We start from the raw sequence: 21894 nt of genomic DNA, 5'->3' as shown, positions 1-21894 counted from the left end.
GTAAGATAGTCTTACTTCGGAAATAAATATCTCATTATTCTATGTCTGGCTCATTAATGGACATTGTAATTATAACACAGAAAAGGCAGAAACATAGTATGAAATTGTATTTTTAAAGCCTGCAAATGGATGCGAGTAATAGCCTTTGCGGAACCGACTATATACGGCTCCCGTACATGAATAAGTTTTAGGGAACCGTATATATCCGGCTCCCGTGGCAACGGGTTAATTAAACTACACATTCCAGAAAGTCATACGTTTTTACCTTTTGTTTCTATAGTTTATAAAGCATTATAAAACGAGTTATGCTTCGAAGAGAGTCCAATATTGGCGTACAGTGGGCATTGCCGCGATGGAAGCTTGATTTCAACGATTTTCAGTTTCGCAGAACCACGTATATACCGTAATCAATAAAAGTGAGGGAAAACAATGGGAGCAGCGAAATGCAACCCAAAACGCACGCAGAGCTGCGTGCGTGCGCTGATATGATCAACGATAGATCGAAAACGATCGATACTTTATAAGATTGCTTGTGAGGTTTCAAAAAGTCCGGGGTTCGATCCCGGCCGCGGCACCTATGCCCGTGAGCAAGGCATTTAATCTACAATGCTCTTTTATCCTGCTTTTCAAAGAAATGAAAATGCTATATGCATTACTGCTAACTAGGTGTGCACTTCTTTTTTTTTTTAATGGCGCCGTTGATAAAATATAGGAAGAAGAAAAATCAGGGTTTAAGTTTATAACACATCGATTTTTGTTTTCTTCTTTCATTTAGGTGCATTATTTTGCCTCTTGAAAATGGCTGTCATAATATTCAACTTCATGAACTGATCAAGCTAGATCAAACTAGAAGAGAGTACGCGACTTTAAGTTGATATCGATTTCTATAATCCTAAACAAAAAGTGTATACAGCTGGCTATTGAGAATACCTCGGATCGTACGTACACTCTATTTTGTTCTAACGATACGGATGTGGTAATTGATGGAGGCATGGCCCCCTTTCCTTTGAAAATCACAAAAGGGCATCCAGCGAAGGTCGATAAAGTTGCCACTTACTAACAATGTAAAAGAGTGACTTGAAAGGGAAGGATGCATGAATTCACACTTTGTCAGTTTGGTTTAACACCAAAGAGTGATAAACGCCGTGACATAGGCATAATCATGCTAATGAAGACTAATATGTGTTATTTACGATGTACAAAGTATATGAAGCATGTTTTATCCATATCAGTAATCTCATATGAATTTTCGAAAAAAATCTAAGGTTTCCCCAATTGATTTTATTCTGATTGAGTATGTTATCGTGGTTTGGTTTGACCTGCATATAAAAAAAATGTGATGCGATAGGAATCCAGAGCATGGAGTAAATATGCATTCCATGGATATATTATTCGAGAAGATAGAGGGAATGAAAAGCAGAATATATTAAAATAAAATATTTATGTCTGCAAACAGGCCTATAATGCTTTTCACGGAACAAATATACGTCCATTCAGTTATTTGTTTCATTTTTGGCCGTACTCCATAGAATATAACAGACGTTCAACTTTGATAAAGATAAATATGAGATAAAGCAATCAGTACATGAATTGATTAATAAAGACAATTAATTAATTAATTAGAGATAATATATATCACTTAATATGAGCTGGAATATGATATTTAGGCAGGCGAGAATGGCCTTTCTATGTATCTCTTTTGAAGCACGCTCTTCCTCTTACAGTTCTCTAATTAACTCGTTATATTTGTATTTTCATCGGAGCTCTTATGGATTGTTGGCTACAAGGAAAAAGGAAGTGGAGAAATAAACATAAGAATTATTTTAATACATCGAAATTCTGTAAAGGTGAATGTACCAGGTGAGAAATTATATACACTTACGACATTTTAGAATTATACTTTGGCAATGCAGGTTATTATTTTCAGAGTCCTTTTTCATCTTGACGAAATTGGATATTAAAACAAACTGAACGCAGGAAATAATAATTTCCGAACGGAAAGTTCCTAAAATGTTAATCAAATCATATATTGTCCGAAAATTTGACAGTGAATGTGGCGAAACAAATGGGGGGGGGGGTTAAATGATGGAATATAATTTATATGCACTAGAATAAAAAAAAGGGTATAAAATAGTAATGGTGTAACTTGGGTTGCGATTTCATTGCTGACCTCTATTTCTCCCCCCCCCCCTTTGCTTGTCAGAAAAAGTAAAGAAAAAGTAGCGCATTTATAGTCCCCTCCACCAAGAATTCCTTGGTTCACCGCCGATCTCTGACAACTAGAATACCAGCAAAACCGAAAATGTCTTTCTGGTCACACTCATTTTTTCCATTTTAAATTGACCAACATATACTTAAGTTATTTTTTCTTGCATTTTCCATGAATTACTAATCATTTGTTGATCATTAAATCATTTGCACATACATGTCAAGAAAATAACCACACACGTTCTAAACTAGTGAAATAAACTGAGAATTGAGTAAGTTCACAATAAATAAAACGGTTTGCAGGGACTTATTGTATATTCTTGGATAATGAAAGAAAGGCAGAATGTCTTGTTTTAATACAATTTTAATTACTAGAATCATTTGATACATAATATTCATTTTTTTACACAAATACATGGCAACGTCTCCGTTGGATTTTGAATTAAGGAAATAATTTGGAGGTTTTTGTTGAACATTTCTCGACGACGTATAAAATCTAGAAATCATTTGAAATTGATTATGGGCCGAATATGCCGGGCACCTATCTTAATGTAGGTTCTATTTTTTAGTATGGGTTGGGCTTGGAGGGCCGGGTTTGGACATATTTCTGTGATGACGAGAATATACTCAGAAGGGAAAAATAGAGAGGGGGCCGGGGGGCACGGAACGGGAGATGAAGAAGAGAGAGAGAGCATAACCCACTTGTCTGCGCAGTGTTGTAGTACATTTTTTTCGATTAAAAGCGCCTCGTATGAAATTGAACCCTCTCCCCCCCCCCCCTGCGTAAGCTACTAATTGAATAGAAGGGAAAAAAGTAAAGGGAAAATAGAGGAGAGAGAGAATATAAGTAGAGGTTGACTAGAGGTAAGGGGATTAGAGAGAGTAGAGGGGATGGCATTAATGACAATAACAATAATATTTTTCAATCGAATTAAACTATTTTTTTTATTCTTTACATGTAAAATATTCAAATGTTTACATAATATCAATGATAACAATTATAAGCATTACTATCAACACTAACAATGATAATAACAAATAATAAAAGAAAATATAACAATCGGATAATAAAAAAAATAATAATGATATTGATAATAATAACAACAATGGTTAAGATTATGAATATAATAATGATAAGACAAAGAAAAAGATAAAATAAAAAAGCAGACGAAACAGAAAAAAAGATGAAGGGAGAAGATAATGGTGATCATGGGGGATGGGGTGGGCTAACTTAAATAATTGGATGATAAATGATAAATAATCTTCATAATAATTGTCGTATACCACCTTGCAAATTTTAATCGAGAAGATTATGATTTCTTGTTCAGAAATTATTACTTGTATGCATATAACGATATTTTGAAGATTCATGTTTTGGGGGGCATACTTTTAAAAGGAAATATCATATTCTTCATTTTTTCATTTTGCATGAAGAGAAAAACAGAGAGAACAAAATTAAGCAAAATAGGACGACGGGAGTAAAATAATGAGAATAGGTATAAAGAGAAGATAAGACGCCGAAGAAAAAAGGCGAAAAAAGAAGCACAAGCAAATTCATAACAAGAATAAATAGAAGGGAAATAGAAAGAGAAAACTTAGGAGATGGAGGAGGTGTAGCATTACACAATTATCAGTGAAGAAGAAGAAGGAGGAGAAAAAAGACTTATCAAGGGAGAAGGGGGGGGGGGTCTATAAATAGGAAGTATAAGAACAAAAAGATGAGACAGAGATCGAACAAAAGAAGAAAGGAAATGAGGATGATAAGATAAGAAGAATATCCAAAAAGAAGAATATGAGAAGAAAAGAAATGAGAATAATAATTTTGATAATAATAAGAAGATCGAAAAAGAAGAAAAGGAAGATGAAAGGAAGGGGGAATATTATGATAATAGTAACATTATGAGAATATTATGATAATAGTAATATCGAAAAAGAAGAAGTCCAAGAAGAACTTCAAAACCCACATCACCAACAATACATTCTCAAAGAAGTCACTCTGTACGGAAATAATTATAGCACTGGAGCGACAGGTGAGCTCTGAACTCCGTGCAGCCAAAACAGGAAATGAACTACGCATGCGCGAAAACTATCGATCGATCAATTCACTCATCGTGGATCGCACACACGCTTTTGTAATCAACGATCCAGCTCGCACGCACGGAACAATGGAGCTGTTCGAACTTGACATGGCCGGCTGATTAATCTCGTTTGGGGTGTTAGAACCTATTCTACTATGCCGTCGCGAACGGGTTAAGTGCAGAATAGTTTCAGGAAGAAATCCCTCATTATCGTAGCCACCAAATTTCAATCCTTACCATTAATGATTTTGACATCATTGTGACTAAACTCGATTTGTGAATGTTACGAGTCATAATTATGTTCGAGAGACGAATGTCTCACTCTGTGAATACGGGCCCCGCCTTACAAAGAGTTACGATTGACCCAGTCATCAAAAATTATGGAAAGCCAGCAACGTCAACATCTAAAATGCATGTTGGTTCAAAATATTTTCTAACTTTGATGTATAATCATCCATTCAGTGCGCTAACGTACCTAAAGGCGGTTTTCCACTAGGCCGCGGACAAGACCAGGAAGGGTTGCGGAAGCTACTTTTGTCATTTCGGCATGCTGTCCGCAACCAAATTCCGTAAAAGATTATGCAAATGATATTGTCCTAGGACACGACCAGGACTGTCTGCGTATTGTCGTAGGACATTCCTGGGACTGTCCTAGGACAAAATTATCTAAATAAATTTATCGGCGTTCGGTGCGGACAGCATGCAGATCTTATTAGGACAGAACCGGAGACATTTAGGACAACGTCACGAGTGGTAAATTCAAGGACTAGGACAATCGGACAACTTGCGAATACTCCATGAAAATTATCGTTCATATACATTTTTAAAATGAATTTAGGGGTGTTATTTGGGTTTTTTGGACTACAAAGACTATGTAGGATTTTTTTAAATTTAAAATCAAATTGTATACATTGGTCATGTTGGTGGAAATCCCAGAGAGACAGGGACGATGCGTCCCCTCACTTTTTGGAAAGGGGGGGGGGGGGGCATTTAATAACAAATGCCAGCTTCCCACTTTTGGAACGAGCAAAAAAAAAAAGTGGAAAGAGAGGGAAAAGAACCAGAAGGGAAAAGAGAAGAGAAAATGAAGAGGAAAAACGAAAGGAGAAAGATGAATTAGTTAAATAAGATGAGAGGGGGGGTTCATGTCACTATGTTAAATTTTCGCTCACGCTTTGTGCTCGCATTGCCTAATCTCTTAGATACATGACTTGCTCAATAGACTTATATTGAGCTTAAAACTTCAAGTTTTGAAGTAAATATACAAAACATTTCTCGGACATTAAGTTTCCAGTTCGTTTGATTTACAAATAGATTTTGTAGTTTACCGTAAAATAACTATATTTTATGAACAATTTCCACTCGCGCTACCCGCTAGCATTATTTGATTTCTCAAATAACTATTCTCTTTGTGTATTCCATTATTTTTTTGTAAAAAAATATCCCTTTTTAGGCTGGTCTGAATAGTATCAGCTAAAGCTGCGCGCTTGCAATTTGATTGGGGAGTTATGTATAACTGTATTAATTGTAACAAATTATTTTAAATTCCTCTTTCATGACAGTTTATCAAAATTTTCGGCTTGCAATTTGCGCTCGCATTATTTTTTTTTAATATATTAACTCACATCCTATTCATCATTACAAAATGTCCAGTTTTCTGACCTTAATATCAATTTCGCGCCCTCATTGGGCTTATTAGATTAATAAGTAAGATAATAATATGTTCATGATTTCCCAATAATCATTGTCCGATTTTTCAGAATGGAATATCGATAAGTTTCTCTCGCTTAGGAAGATAGTCATTGTCATATGAAGACAAAAATGTCCCTAAAATGTCCCGCTCGCAACTCAAAATATATGTAATGATAAAAATATAAACTTGAGCTTCGCACTTATGTTCATTTTTTACGAAAAATACTTTGGTCTTTTCGTCTTTTCTTTTTCGTCCTTGATGTTTGAAAGAAGTAATTTCGCGCTTCGCGCTCATATTCTATGTTTATGAGAAACATGTTCTGTGCATCTGACTTTTTTCAGGAAGGCCTAGTTGTTTGTAAAGAGTCGTGGTGCAGTGGTTCTGACTCCTGCCTTGTAAACGGAGAGTCGTGTGTTCGATTCCCACCGCGGTCTATAAACCGTACTTTGGTAAGATGTATTGCACACCTTGCCACTCTCCGCCCAGGTGCTATATGGGTACCATTACCATTACAAGTTATTATTTATATTGAATTTGCCAGCGCCATTTAGAGGTTGCGATGAATGCAAGGAATGCTTCCCAGGGTGTGGAAATTGTGCACTTTTCATGCAGGATTGAAATGAATCTTGGGGTAAATCGTTTTGCCCCTGCTGTAAATCGTTTTGAGCCGTTCTGAGAAAAGTGATATTTATAAACTTGCTATTTATTATTATTATTTCTTATTAATGGCATCTCATTCATGATCAAACAAAGTGCTTAAAATGCAATAGGAATATAAACTTGAATTTCAGTTTGAAATCAATATCTGTATTATTAGTTTTGTTATGATATTTGTCCTATTCGTAAAGTCAAGCGCTGCCTATACGGTCCCTTTTTTCAGTCGAGTACATTAAAATAATCTAGTTCATAATCAAACGTTGCATGAAACATCTTTTTATGTTCAGTACAGAACAAAATAATCTGCTCGCATCATTGCAAGCTTACCTATTGCAATAAATATTTGAAAAGTCCACTTTTGGATCAGTAGAAAATGCTTGAAATATTCCTCCTTCAAGTCTGTAACCCCCCCCCAAAAAAAAAAAAATAAATAAACCAATAAAAAATAAACTCTTGCTTCGCGCTCGCGTAATATGCTTAAAACACTGCTTGAAATATCAAGTTCTCAGGTTTGTTTAGCGTGATATACTAATTAGGCCCCTTGACCCCGCACTTCGTTACTTTTTGTAATTTTCTTGTCTTGTATTATCCCGTTGCCCCCATCTAGTGCACTAACAACAAATGGCTTTTGCTTCTTGTGTACTCGTTCCATACATATTAGCGTTGGATCCACACATTCCTGAATCACTCAGCTTGCCTTCCTATTCCAGTCCGAACGTTCCTGAAACAGTCCGCTTGCCCTCTTATTCCTCTTATTCCTGTCCGCGCGTTCCTGAAACTGTCCGCTTGCCTTCTTATTCCAATCCGCACGTTCCTGAAACATTCTGCACTGCTTCTTCTTCCCTTCTTGAAGCTGACCTGATTGCGGATGGTTTTCGGAAGACGCGGAAGGGTTTAGGAAGGGCAGGACATCATTAGGACATTGTCAGGACAGGGTCCCGAAGGTGTCAGGAATTCAATATCCGCGTCCAAATTTTGGTCTCGACCAAAATTTGGATGCGGACAAATTTTGATTTCCCGAACACCAGGAGGGGTTGAGGACAGCGTGCGGACACTCCCAGGAATGTCCGGACAGGTTGCGGAAGGGTCGGGGATTGCAATTATTACATTCCGCGCCTTGTCCTGACGCTGTCCTGGCCCTAGTGGAAAAGGGGTATAAGGGGGGAGGGAGCGAGTCACAACTGATCCAGGCGACGTGCTCCCCCCCCCCCCTTGAGAAGCAAAATTAATAATTTGTAATGTAAAAATGCAATGAAAACAGACGTGTGTCCCCTCTTTTGAACGTGAAGACCTTTTTTTCTTTTCTTTTCTTTTTGCTTGCTTGTCAAATTTTTTCCTGGTACGAAATCCTTTATTTGTGGTTGAACACCATTTTTTTTTTGCTTGTGAATTTTTTTCGCGGACGAAATATCCTCCCAAAAATTTGCTCCCTTTTTGGAAAATCCTGGGTATGCCGCTGATTCATTGCTTTCTTTAAAAATTCAGTGTGATTTTTTTGTGTTTGCTAAAGATTGTGCAAATTTCATGTAGAAAAAATGATGGTTTGGATGGATTTCCATACAGTAGAGATTGATTGGATCGATCGTAACTCTTTGTAAGACTGGGCCGGGTGTGTTAGGGTGTGGGTGAGGGAGGTTATGTGTGGGTGTGTGTATGTGTGTGTATTTACCGGTAGTTAAAGGTAGATTTGCTGCCATTTGAGATGCGAAAAACTAATGATCGTCCATGTTATACCCAACGTCACCGTTTGAAAGTGTCCTGGCATGTGTACATCTACGCACAAGGCATGGCCAAACTTTTATTGCATGACCGAGTAACATGATCATGTAACTTCTGAAGGTTTCATTCACTATAACACGATCATCATTCTGTTCAAAGTTCAATGTTGGTTGCAGAGTATATCAATTTGAGACTAGCTTCGTCGATAACTAGAAAGGACATGGGTAAACTCAGCCTTTAATACAACCGTAATTAATCATTCTTATGTAGATATGATACGTATACGCCCAGGTGCTATGGATGAAGTACTTTGATCATAGCTAATTCGGGAGGTAATGTCATGTTTATATCAAAATTTTATCTTTTCTTGTGTTGCCGAACCGGTTAAAATAAATATAGGTATTGTTATCTATATATATATATATATATATATATACATGTAATATGGTTTGAAACAATACGAAAGAGATATGTAGGTTACTCCATTTTAAAGAATGTATCTTTTATTTTCATTCTTGCGAGATCAGTATTACATTGGTCATTACATTATTGATGGAACAAAACAATGAGACTTTTAAAGAAAGAGCTGAGAAATATATTTCGTGTTGAATAACCAAAAATCCATTTATGTCATGTTGGTACCTACTACGCTAAATCGCAAAGAAACCTTTAAAATAGGCTAGGTTTGATGCAATATGAGAAGTTGAGTTAGATTATTCAATATAATAACAAATATTTCATGATTGAATAATAATTTTAAACATAACGTGTCAGACAAAATAAAGCAAATTATTTTTTTATCAGGTTCCGATCACCTCTCTGTATGGCGGATAAAGAAGCAAACATATCACAACCACTTTAGAAAAAATATGTATCTAGAGTAAACAGGTAAAGACAGTTAGGTCAAGTATCAGAAAAGGTTAATTTTGAGGCGATGGTGTAATCTATAAACATATACTTGAGCGCATAGGGACGCATTTGCCAGTAATATGCGCAGTAAAATAACATGTTGGTATTATTATCCTTTGACTGAGAAAGAGCTTAATTCAGATGAGATATTTTTTCGACATGAAGTTAAGTAATATATACTTTAGGGTTTGTTTAACTTGTTACAGGAGTCATAACTGTGCGGTTCCAGAATATAAAGAAAAGTTAGTTAGTTAGTTAGTTAGTTAGCTTAGTTAGTTAGTTAGTTAGTTAGTTAGCTTAGTTAGTTAGTTAGTTAGTTAGTTAGAGTAAGTATGGTGCTGTGTTGGATTAACAATAAACTTAATCGGCTAATCATCAGTGCTTTTTAGTGGATCCCCTCATTTCCATAGGTCCCTACACAATTTAACATTATTTTTATACAAGCTTTTGTTATCATAAATTCATGCTATTGTACAATTTTTCATAATTGTATCTATAGTTCATTTGCATCTTTATTTGATTTGCATATGCTTTGTTGAAATAAAATAGAATTGAATCCTGAATCTTGAAATTTGAATCTCATATTATATGAGCGTTCCAGTGACCTTCCCCATTTGACATCATCAAAGTATATAAGCACCCAATCTGATCAGGCTTATCAAAGTCAAACATCATTTCTATAATGATTGATATAGGGCCTATAATTAATATTCTAGATATGCAGGCAGCTTTAAATGTTCACTTGGGGTACAATAATGGCAGTAATCTCTCTTCGTGGCGTCGTGTGCCCGTAGCAACGCATATTCAGAGAACACTCTGCGGCTGATCTCCGCGGATCACTCTGGGTATCAAACGATGAAACATTAGCTAGTCCCTTGCCAAGACAATCGTGTTGGATTATCACGCGGAGGGAGTTGGCATGATTTTCACCGAAACGTTAGCCACTTGAAAAGGTCATCATGTTAGATAATGCATGTGCAGGGAATTTCTGTCAACTCCAAAGCCCAAGCTCTCTGAATGCGCCGTAACACTGTGCACAAATGACATTCTTACGAAAGAGGAAGCAATTTTAAAGGTTGAGAAAATAGAAGATATCACTATCAGAGGAGACGTTACTAATAATCAAGAAACTGCTTACTGCCTTTTAAAAGAGAAATAATGCACTGTGCTTATTTATGGATGCTTGCCTTTAGACAAAATACCTATCCTTTCGCGCGATGGTTATAGTATTCTTAGTTTATTATAGCGCTTGATCCCTATTACTATATTTTCATAAACAACATCCCCCACCGACTTTGCAGAATAAGGTTATTCCATCATGGACTACACCCCATGAATATCTAAATCATTAGCCATGTAATTGGAACCCCCCCCCCCCCACACACACACACACACATAATTTGCATTGACTTTATCCACACCATGGGCACCTTCATTCATGCAAAGCTTATGTTCAATATTTAGCCTTACTCATTGGCGGCGGAAGCCACAAATTTTAGGAGGGGACAACCCAAAAAATTTTGACAAGCAAAAAAAAAAAAAAGGTTTTCAACCCAAAAATTTTAAGGGGGACGTAGGAAAATAAATTGCCAAGCAAAAAAAAAGGTCATCAACAACAAATTTAGGGGGGACCGTCCCCCCCCCCCCCTCCTCAAATTTAGGGGGGACACGTCCCCCCGCTTCCGCCGCCTATGGCCTTACTTCATTTTGTTGAAGGTATTATGCACTGGAATTAGAACAATAATGTCACTGCCTGGTAAGTTATATAGGCCTATATTTAATCTCCCATAATCATGCTGACCAAGTGGTGGCATCTCAAAGCGCCGTGTATCTTGCAGAAAAGGCGCTGAAATTCTGTTCTTATTTAATATTCGCAAGATTAAACTTCATTACAAAATAAATGAAAATAAACAAACAATATAGGTTTTGTTTATGAAACGTAGAGATAACCCCATTCCAAACCCCTTTGAAATAATAGTTTTGGTTAGTTTGGAGTCGGTACCGTTTGTATAGGCCTATTTGGTAATCGCCCGGGTAATCGTTATAAGATTTAAGAAATCTTATTGAAGTGTTGACAATGATTTCTGATCATTTTCGCCCACTTTGGTCAAAACTTTAGGCCTAAATATCTGAGTGTGCGATTAGCTGTAATTTCAACAACACAAAATTCTGACCCATTAATCATCACCATTATCGGAATCAGAAACATACCCATCATTTTGTCTAACAAGTCACGCGATCAGTAGACTAAATTTAATGTTAAACTATCTACTGAACATTATTTGTTTTATTCGATAAAAGGAACTGAGAAGCGCTGGAATGATACACTCTAGAAAGATTGGGCAAAAAAGGGCATGATTTTTAACGGCATCACTGGGCAACGTACTGTCCACAAAACTATTGATTAAAGTTTGTACAAATTTGGTAATAAATTTGCTCAATTGGATAATAATTGCCCAGAATACATGTTTACCAACATACATTACCCAACACAGTGGGCATTTTAAGCGTGTAGAATCGAAATTATCCTCTTCAAACAATTCGTCATGATATAGGCCTTCTGTGTGGGTGTTATAAAGGAGCAATTACCATTAACCCCAAGGGTTCGTTTAAGCAGAACTTAAGAGACAGAAATATATAAATTTGATTGCAATAATCGATTCAAATTTGACCTAAATACTCCCTTGAGCGGCATCTTATGAATAAAAGACATAAGCATACTGACAAACTGGGTATAATTCAACGAGGAGAAACACAATTATTCAGCAAGATCATGTCGATATATTACATTTTATCCAAGACACCTCTTCATCATCATCATTATTATTGTCCCCAATTGGTTCATCAGTAGTATCAAGTGCTAAACTATTCTCCACTTTGTTAACAACCCTGGGGCCCGTTGCTGACAGAGTTGCGATCAAACGCAACTCAAAAAATCTTGCGTAACTTGCATAATTTCCAGCCAATGAAGCACCTGTACTCGGGACTTGCGCTTGATGTTTTGACTTGCTTTTAAACGCAACTCTTTCTGCAACAGGCCCCAGGTCAGAGATTTTGTTGTTGTTTTTTGTTTCAAGTTAGTTTACTATGATTTATGTACGTGTAAGGCTACCTCGAGTGTACATCGAAATGTCTTGGCGAGTTCTTATGTCCTACACACACGACTAATGGGGCGTTGCAAGAAACTTACGATCAATCGCAAGTCTATTTTCGGTCCATATATCAATCAAATTTCTTGCAATTAATTGTAACATTGTGACCGATTGGTAATATGCTCCTTGAAACAAGGAGTGTAATCTGATTTGATACAGCTAAAATTGATCTATTGATTTTGAGATTGCAACAGAAAATTTGCGATTGATTGCAAATATTTTCTTGCAACACCCCCTAAGAAATGGTCAGGGAATCATGGCGGGTTTTTTTTACCCCCTCCTTCTTGATACTATAGTAGAACATGCCCTCTTTCTCCTTTAAACGTCAAGTCCACCCCAGAAAAATGTTGATATGAATCAATAGAAAAAACAATAAAAGGAGCATAACGCTGAAAATTCCATCAAAATTGGATGTGGAATAAGCAAGTTGTGATATTAAAGTTTCGCTTAGTTTCCACAAAACAGTTTTATCACAACTCAGTGACGTGCAAATGAGACAAATGATGATGTCCATCACTCACTATTTCTTTGTTTTCAATTGTTTGAATTACACAATATTTCAAATTTTACCAATATGATATTAAGGACCAACTTGACTGAACCATATAATGTTATATCAATGGTAATACCACATGTTCAGAGAGGGATAACTTTGTTTCACAGGACGATAAGGACAAAATTATAATATTTTGTATTTCATGTAATAAAATGATAAAATGAGTGGTGCCATCAGACATGTGTCAGTCCCCTCATTTACATAACGACCAAGATGTGCATAAGTTTTGTGAAATGAATAACGCCATAACTTTCTTATTTTACATCCGATTTTTATAGAATTTCATACTTGTTGTATTTTCTCTTTTTATTCAAATAATTTTTTGGGTGGACTTGTCCTTAAAAAAATCCTTGATTGTATTTCATGTACAGAATAATTCGTTGCAGGTGATTAAGGGGAAAGGGGTAGAAAAGAAACAAGTAAACAAAATGAGGAAACCAGATATTCGTTTATGGAAAATGAGAGGAGGTGGAAATTTTTCAATGAAATGTTCAAAATGTAAATTGCCTCGATTATTCTTAGTTGGCGATTAAGGAAAAAAGGAAACAAAACAGGAAAAATATTTCTTCGTGCAGTTACATCTAGAAATAGCATTTAGAGCGCGGAGGCAAATTGTAAAGGAAAAATCCTGGCAGTCAAATTATCACAAGAACAATTTGCTGAAGTATATTGTTTAATTTTTGTATTTTATTTGATGGGAAAAAACTATTTAAAAATGTTGAAAGGTCTCTGCTTACCTCATTCGTTCGGTCTATCCTAATATAATTTTATGTGGGACTGATCAAACAATAGCGATAACTTCCTTAAAAAAAACTTTTGACGCAAGGTTGATGACGAATAAAAATAATAATACATAAAGTTTATAAGGCGCTTACTACTGGTAGTCAGGCAGCATAATTATTTCATCTACTTCGACAAATTGACAAGTCTGAATTTTCACTTTTACGTGATTGGATACAATCATGATTACAATAGCAATCATTATTAAATTGCTGATTCAAGATCCACGTATGACAAGGCCTATTGTAATGATGATTGATATTGTAATCGTGACTGTTATGATTCTAATCATGTTCTAGTTTGGTTTCACACGTGCTAAATATTCGCCATTAGCCTTATTCACTGAAATCATCATTCAAATAACGATTTTTTTTACCGTGTGAAAGAGCGATTATTCGAATATGTTTATGGGCACAAAATATCAGCAAACATCAATGTTCTGATGAAAAAAAATACATTACGGCACGATAAGACAATGAAAATTAATCCTCGTGCAAAGCTTTTTAAATATTTTAAGATTAAAAAAAATACAAAAAATCCAATTAATGTTCGACAAGCCACCACAGTCAATATAGAAATTCGATCTGGGTTTATATATCAACCGTAAAAGGATTGGGTTATTTGACATGTATTGAGGACTGGGGGGCATCATGTCGAAATTTTCCACACACATTCTTTACCACATACACTACGAGCCAGTACAAAAAAAATCCTAAGATAGCTATCTTTTTATTTATTATGAATAAAATATGCAAATTTTTAGCTCACTTAACACCAAAATTCACTTCATATTTTCATTATTTTCTTCCCAGATGTCATCATAGTATATTTCCTATTTACAGGTTTTTACAAAGCCAAATTTTTCCATAGGCCTATGTATTTATTTATTTTTAGAATTTTTTATACATTTCTTTGTTTCTTATCGTCCATAGACTTAATACACAAAATATAAAAATGAGCCATTTTCTACATAAATGGCATTGTCACGTAAAAAGGCATGTGGCGTCGCGTTGTACATGTACGTCGCGAATTTGGTCTCAAAAGTTGCGCGAGACAACAAAAAAAAGTCATAGAAATTTCCGACGCTATCTTTGTGCGTTCCGGAAAAAAAATCACTCGAAGCATCGAAGGGGGCCATCATGCTCCACCCCCCCCCCCCCTCCCAAATCCCTGTAGGGTTAAATCCTTTAAATTTAGTGTACATGTATGTCTACATTATTTGATACTCCTGTATACCACGAAAAACCTTGATCTTAAAATAATTCATTTCTCACCCAGCTGAAAATTAAAAGGTGCAGATATTTTTGTGATATCACTTCTAAAAATAGCGATGACACACTGATGGCACTCTGGTTATCGTCAAAATGTAACGCGTGATTTCATTGGTTAATGGTCATTTTCAACAAAGGCGTTTTATTTCGAAACATGATTATCATGATCATTGCTCCACTAATAATGTCGCACTAAAACGGGAAAATTTCACTAATTTCCATTATTTCTACTTTTCTACATTGGAGATTGTTTACTTTCATTAATTCTGCGTTAAATGGTAAGTAATGATTTTCTTTTTCTTTTGGTGCGTGTGTGTGATTCATTAAATAAAAATAGAACGAATCATATTGGTAGTTTTCACCTTCTTTCATCACAATGATAAAGTAAAATACATGTATGAGGCAATATGACGTAGGTAACTCAATAACTGATTCGAGTATGTATCATAAAGGTGGGCCCTAGGGAGTTGTATATTTTTTCATATGTTAACAAAACATACCCACAATTTGGGTACAATCCAACTAGAATTTAGTTTTAAAGTGATTGGTTAACATTGGTTTGAATTTCAAAAAATCTGAGCTAGAAGGTCACACTTGTCCCTTTTGTCTGCGATATGTTACAAAAAGCCAAGAAAAAATTGCGTTCGAAAATAATTATTTAGTGCTTCAAAATTTGAAATATAAAGTGACCAGAAACACCATCTTAATTTCATCCCATACGCTTACGTGTAATATTTAGGTGTCTTTAAGATGCCTACCTTTACATAATCGGCGTTTGCCTTGTAGTTTTAGCTTTTCATTCTCAATAATGGTTGTTTTCAGGGTTTATTAGTTCTAATACATGCACTTGTATGTTTCATCTTGGTTTGAGAATTTTTTAAATCGGCTGCTCACAAAGTTAAACAATACCTTTAATGGTCTTCGCATTGGAGATACCATGTTTCACGACATGTAGGAATGTCCAGGGTCCCATAACACAAATGATAGCAATTAATCGTACACTTGATTTTTACGATTGATTGTACACAACAAAAACTGTGGTGTTAACCGGTGTACATAGATGACCACACCAGTTATTTTACACCGGTGTTAAATTGGTAGTGTTAGTTTTACACCTATAGGTGTTATTACAACACCTTTTGTTGTTACATTTACACTCTTTGGCGTTATGTTTAATCTCTAGGATGTAATTTTAACACCTCAGGGTGCGGTCCTCTATTAACACCAATTGGTGTCAGTTTTAACACCGCAGTTTTTACAGTGTACATTCACTTCTTAGCTTTATTCTTTAAAAAGTACATATACATAAAATAATGCGAGCGCGAGCAGATATTTCTAATATACGTTCTAGCCTGATCGAAAAGGTACCTGTTTGCAGTAACCCATGAAGACGATTCATATTTCAACAATCAAATAATGCGAGTGCGAAGCGCGAGCTTAAGGTTTTGACATTCTAAACATGCACTCTTTTGTAATCATGAAGATGATAGCTGTATAATTATACAATTGATGCAAGCGGAATTAAAATTGAGATTTCATACCTATAAAAATGTGACATTCTAAGCATTTTGTAATCATGAACAGGGGAGGTATAACTATATACTTGATGCAAGCGCGAGCGAAAAGAAAATTTAAATTTCAGACCTAAAAACGGGACATTCTATTCATGTTTTGTAAGTCAGGAAAAGGATGGGTAATTGGGTATCTTTCTTCATATATTTTTGTGAGCGCGAAGCGCGAGCAGAACATTTTTGATAATCTGATCTGAAACTTTATAATTCAGGCACGTTTTAAAGGAGTATTCCAGGCTGGAGATAATAGTGGTTTAAACAGAAAAAAAAGATAAACCAGACGAACAAAACAATGAAGATTTGATCAAAATCGGACAACGAATAACAAAGTTATTGCACGTTAAAAACTTGCATTATTGCGGTGAAACAGTTCGAGGCATGTCTTCATGAATATTCAATGAGCAAACTGATGATGTCATATCCCAATTGTTCTTTCTTTTGCACTTTATTTTTGCCGTTTTTGCCGTTTGGTGTAAATTATTATTTCGACTGCTTTTGTTTTCTGTTTTGACTTTTTTTTATTATTATACCTACTTGTATTTGCCCTACACTGTAAAAACTGTGGTGTTAAAACTGACACCAGTTGGTGTTAATAGAGGACCACACCCTGAGGTGTTAAAATTACACCCTAGAGATTGAACATAACACCAAAGAGTGTAAATGTAACAACCAAAGGTGTTGTAATAACACCTATGGATGTAAATCTAACACCACCAATTTAACACCGGTGTAAAACAACTGGTGTGGTCCTCTATGTACACCGAATAACACCACAGTTTTTGCTGTGTACCACCACTTGTCTTGGTCTATCATTTTGTCTCCATCAGTTATTGGCTAATGAAATACATTTCTATATGATAAGCGAACCAACTTTCCCATCTGGTGTTGAACCTATCAGCTTTTGCTTAACGAAGAATTGCTTGCAAAAATCATTATTTTTCAAAACCACCAAGCAGTATTTTGCTGGTTTTAAACAAGTCTGTGAGTACATATTTTTGTGATGGGGGATGCACCGCTCATTTCTAGGACCCCCCCCCCCCCCCATCGATTCAGGTTTAATTCTGGCGCACTTGTATCTTAAAGGGGAAGTTCACCCTGAAGAAAACTTTGTTGTAAAAATAGCAGAAAAAATAGTAAAAAATATTGGTGAAGGTTTGAGGAAAATCCGTTAAAGAGTAAGAAAGTTATTAGAGTTCAAAATTTTGGATTTGTGACGTCACAAACGAGCAGCTGCCCATGTGTTATGTAATATAAAATGTATGAATTTCAAATTTTGTATGGTTCCTGGTGACTTAATTTATAATCTTTTCATGATCGGGTGTGAAATGATTTGTCTATTGATATACAAAAGTTACAGTGAAAACCATTTTCTTTTTTCTGAGAAAAGGACATTTCATTGATTTTTTACCATTCGCTATGTAGAAATGCTGCTCGCATATGACGTCACAAATCAAATTATTGAAATTCTAATAACTTTTATTTATTTGATGATTTTTTTCTCAAACCGTCGGCAATATTTTTTATTATTTTTTCTGCTATTTTTACAATAAACTTTTTGTCAGGGTGAACTTCCCCTTTAATACTTCCTTTTTTCTTAATATGTTTATATAGACAATGATAAGTAGGTAGAAGTTGAAATGATATAAGGTCATGAAACGATAAGGAACTACTATCGGCTACAAATATAACATCTTCACGTAAACAAATATATTATCAGCAAACTTCGTCCTAACTCTCCCTCAATTAATGTATTATATCAATCCTGTAAAACACATACTGTAGATTTTTTGCTTGTTGGCCTACTTGTCACTATAAATTACAACCTTTTATAAACTTTTTAAATCTCTATATGCATGATATTAGTCAGAAAAGGAACTCGATCTCATTAATCAAACTCTTTGCACGCTGAATTAAATGCAACTGTTTTTATAATGCTATTTCTTTTCAATGAAGATTTCTACATTGCACGTTTGATACTTATGATATAGATGTTAATTTATAAGCTTTTCTAATATGTATTGAGAGGAGAAAACTAATTATTACATTTGTTAAATTTGATTGTACGAATGTGCAAAATTGCAACATCAGCGCGCAAAGGATTTTTTCATCCGTACAATTGAATGTATTTATTTTAGGTGATATTAATGACAACCAATTCTGATATTCAGACATTAAAACAAATTCTCCACAATTCAATTATTGACTCTCTGAATTACTAGTCCGTCAGTTCAGGATTCTGCTTTCCTCTAACAATGTTGCCCTTCATTCTTTTGGGCATCGTGCATTAGTAATATTCACTCTAAAAAAATATTGCGTAATTTTTTTGCCACCACGAGGGTAATCATGTGTCCAACCAAATTGGGGTATTACTCAATGCGAGAAGCATAGTGTCCAGTAAGGTTTTTAAAAAAGCCGCAATTACTTTAGAATGGGTAGAATTGTCATCACACTGGATAAATGAAAGTGCCCAAATGAAATGCCCAATGTAGGTTGGACACGTAATTACCATCATGGAACATTTTTGCCCAATATTTTATAGAGTGTAGCTTATAACAATTAGTGGAAAATGAATAGATGTTTCTGAAATGCATGCACCTTGTATTTTTTTAGTTTTTAATAAGAAATAGTTATTTGCTGAAATCTTAATTGTTTCCATTTTTATGCATTAGTATCGGTTTATGTTTCAATCTTTCATTTTGGTAGCGCCTGCAGCAATCCCGGAATAGGAAGCAAACATCGTGGAGGGCCAAATAATTTTATTTATTGGGAGGGGGTCGTATCAAACATTTTGATGGCACCTGATTTTTTACAGGGCACAGTGGAATATGCCAAATATTCATCTTGTTCATTAGAAAGCGAGATAGCGAAACAACCAAATCAATTTTAGTAGCCAAACTAGAGGATTTGGTGTACAATTTTCGGGAGAATGGGTGGGGGCAACTGCCACCCATGCATGGCCCTGGGAAACGGGAGTCTTCTTCTTCTCCGATCACTACACAAGTCATGTCTAGTGGAGGGTATAGGATCTGGCTTTGCGGGGGTTGAAAGACTGCCGGGCCCTGTTGTACAAAGAGTTACGATTGATCCGATCATTCGTTACTCTGTGGAAATCCATCAGTGTCATAATTTTTTCAACGAAAAATTTGCACAATGTCCTTTTTATGCAAAGAGAAGCACAGTGAATTTTCAAGAAAACAAAAGTGCATGCTTGAATATACATCTGTCACATGGGCGGACTCTAATAAAATTCAAGTAAAACTCAATGTGTACAAAATCACAATTTACAATTTATTTCAGTATACAAAAAAAAAACCTCCAGTATCAAAACATCTCTCTTTGAAGTTCAATATTGAAAAAAAAAACCTAAGTTTAAAAGAGAAATAAAAATGTAACACCTTCTAATGATAAAGTATTCTGAAAATTATTTCTCTGGCTCACAAGTTTACAACCATAAAATAAGCAAAGGATCCTGATTTGATCCAATCTATAACTTCCTAACTCTCGACCTGTTTTTTACTCCAGTATCCCTGAAAAGACCCTGTACTGATCTAATCAACAACTTACGTTTCAGTATATTACACTTTCACTTGTAACAATACCTTCAAAAAAAAAATCAATTGAACCTTTAACTTTGTTTCATTCTTTTCACAATCATAACTACCAAACATTCATAATTATGAAAGGATCCTGCATTAATCCACCTTCATATATAATTCTACTTTCACCATTTTGTATCTCTGACCTAATATATTTTTCTGATAACATTTTATCTTCTAACACCTGAAACTTGAGCTGTTCTCCAAACTCTAGCCCAAGACTATCATCCGACATATCTTACAAGGATCCAAATTCAAATCAATACTTCTATCAATCAACTGTTCAGTCATTATTAATGTCTGTATCTTCAATCTCAAATCTCCAATCGTTAGACTTTCTGATATTCAGAAATCGAGTTCACATTTAAAGAAAAGTCCTCCTGCTTTCTCTCTCACTGTTCTTTATAATAACTTATCTGTTGGCCGAAAACCTCCATCAAAGACGGCGCTTTATATTCTCAGCTTACTAATAATTCACCAGTCTCCTAAACGACCCGACCTTGGGAAATGTCTTGATCCTGGAAATTATCCGGTGTTGGAAAATATCCCGATCTTGGAACCATCTAAAATTGAAGACAAAACCAAGAATCTCTCTACGATATATCCTAACAAGTACATCGGAAGTTATTTTCATTTTTCATGTCATACTATAATTGATGAAAACTTGTTTGAAAATTCTATAACTCTGAGGTTCAAATCACATTCATAAATATTATTTTATAAAGTTTGAATTAACTGTCACATAAACTTGTAAAATAACATCCTTTTATGATACTGATATTCTTCCTCAAAAGTGCATAACTATTTCATAAAGTTTATACAAATTTACATCAACAGTTCAAATCATCTCTGAAGTCTTTCAAGGTTTTTCTTTTTTGTTTAGTTTTTATTTATTTTTTTTTGTAAAAGAATTAGAAGAAATCACAGATTAACTTACCGATGGCTTCTTCTATTCAGGCATAAAATAACAGCATATATTCTGCTAAATCTGACCTCATACAGGTATTTATAAGTTCCAGCCAATATCAAACAAGTAAGGCTGCTTTTCTGCTTAAAGTTGAAATTCAAAAATTATCAAGATGGCAGATAAAATGGCGACTGCCCCAAAATTGCATAGGTGTGTGTTACACAAAGTCTCCAAGATGCAATGCTAGAAAACTAGTGGAAAGCTACTGGGGTCTCCTCCCAATCTTGCAATTTCCCCAAAAGTATTTTAAGCAGCTGTTTAAAGAGAAAGGCTCACTGAGCTCACTAAAAGGGACCTATACAAGTCTACCACCCTAGACACAACACACAATAGAAATGCAATTCAATTCTAGCAAAAGGAATCTCACACACACTTCTCTCATCTCCTACTCACTCTTGCATAATATCTACTCCTTGTCTCTTAGCAACCTGGCTGTGGAGTGAAACTTAGATAAATAAGCAAGCTTTGCTGAGGAAAATAAATAAAATAAAATAAATGCATTTTTAATGTGACAACATCACAGCTAGAAAATATTTTGAACAAACGTGCGTAATAGATGTTGACGTTGCTGGACGTCCATAGTTGTGAATGATCGAATCAATCGTAACTCTTTGTACAACAAGGCCCAGATCTTTGGCAGAACACGGATCTATGGGGGGATGAGTAGACCAAAAGATGTTGCATAGCTTGAACCTCCCCCACCATCGCAAGCAGTGTATCCATCCTTGCCGTAGCCC

The 21894-nt window shown here is 35.3% G+C and overlaps 1 long non-coding RNA gene across 1 annotated transcript; it reads right to left on the bottom strand.

The window, feature by feature from the left end:
- Positions 1-20236: 20236 nt before the first annotated feature.
- LOC121414994 lies at positions 20237-21664 on the bottom strand. Its single transcript, XR_005969937.1, has 2 exons — positions 21128-21664; positions 20237-20753 (listed from the first exon to the last, which is right to left on the bottom strand). It is a non-coding gene; the product is annotated as an uncharacterized LOC121414994 (long non-coding RNA).
- Positions 21665-21894: the final 230 nt, after the last annotated feature.

Source organism: Lytechinus variegatus, chromosome 5 (genome assembly GCF_018143015.1).
Source record: "Lytechinus variegatus isolate NC3 chromosome 5, Lvar_3.0, whole genome shotgun sequence".
NCBI classification, from domain to species: Eukaryota; Metazoa; Echinodermata; class Echinoidea; order Temnopleuroida; family Toxopneustidae; genus Lytechinus; species Lytechinus variegatus.
The sequence above is the reverse complement of the archived record's forward strand: the minus strand, read 5'-3'. Positions and strand labels throughout refer to the sequence as shown.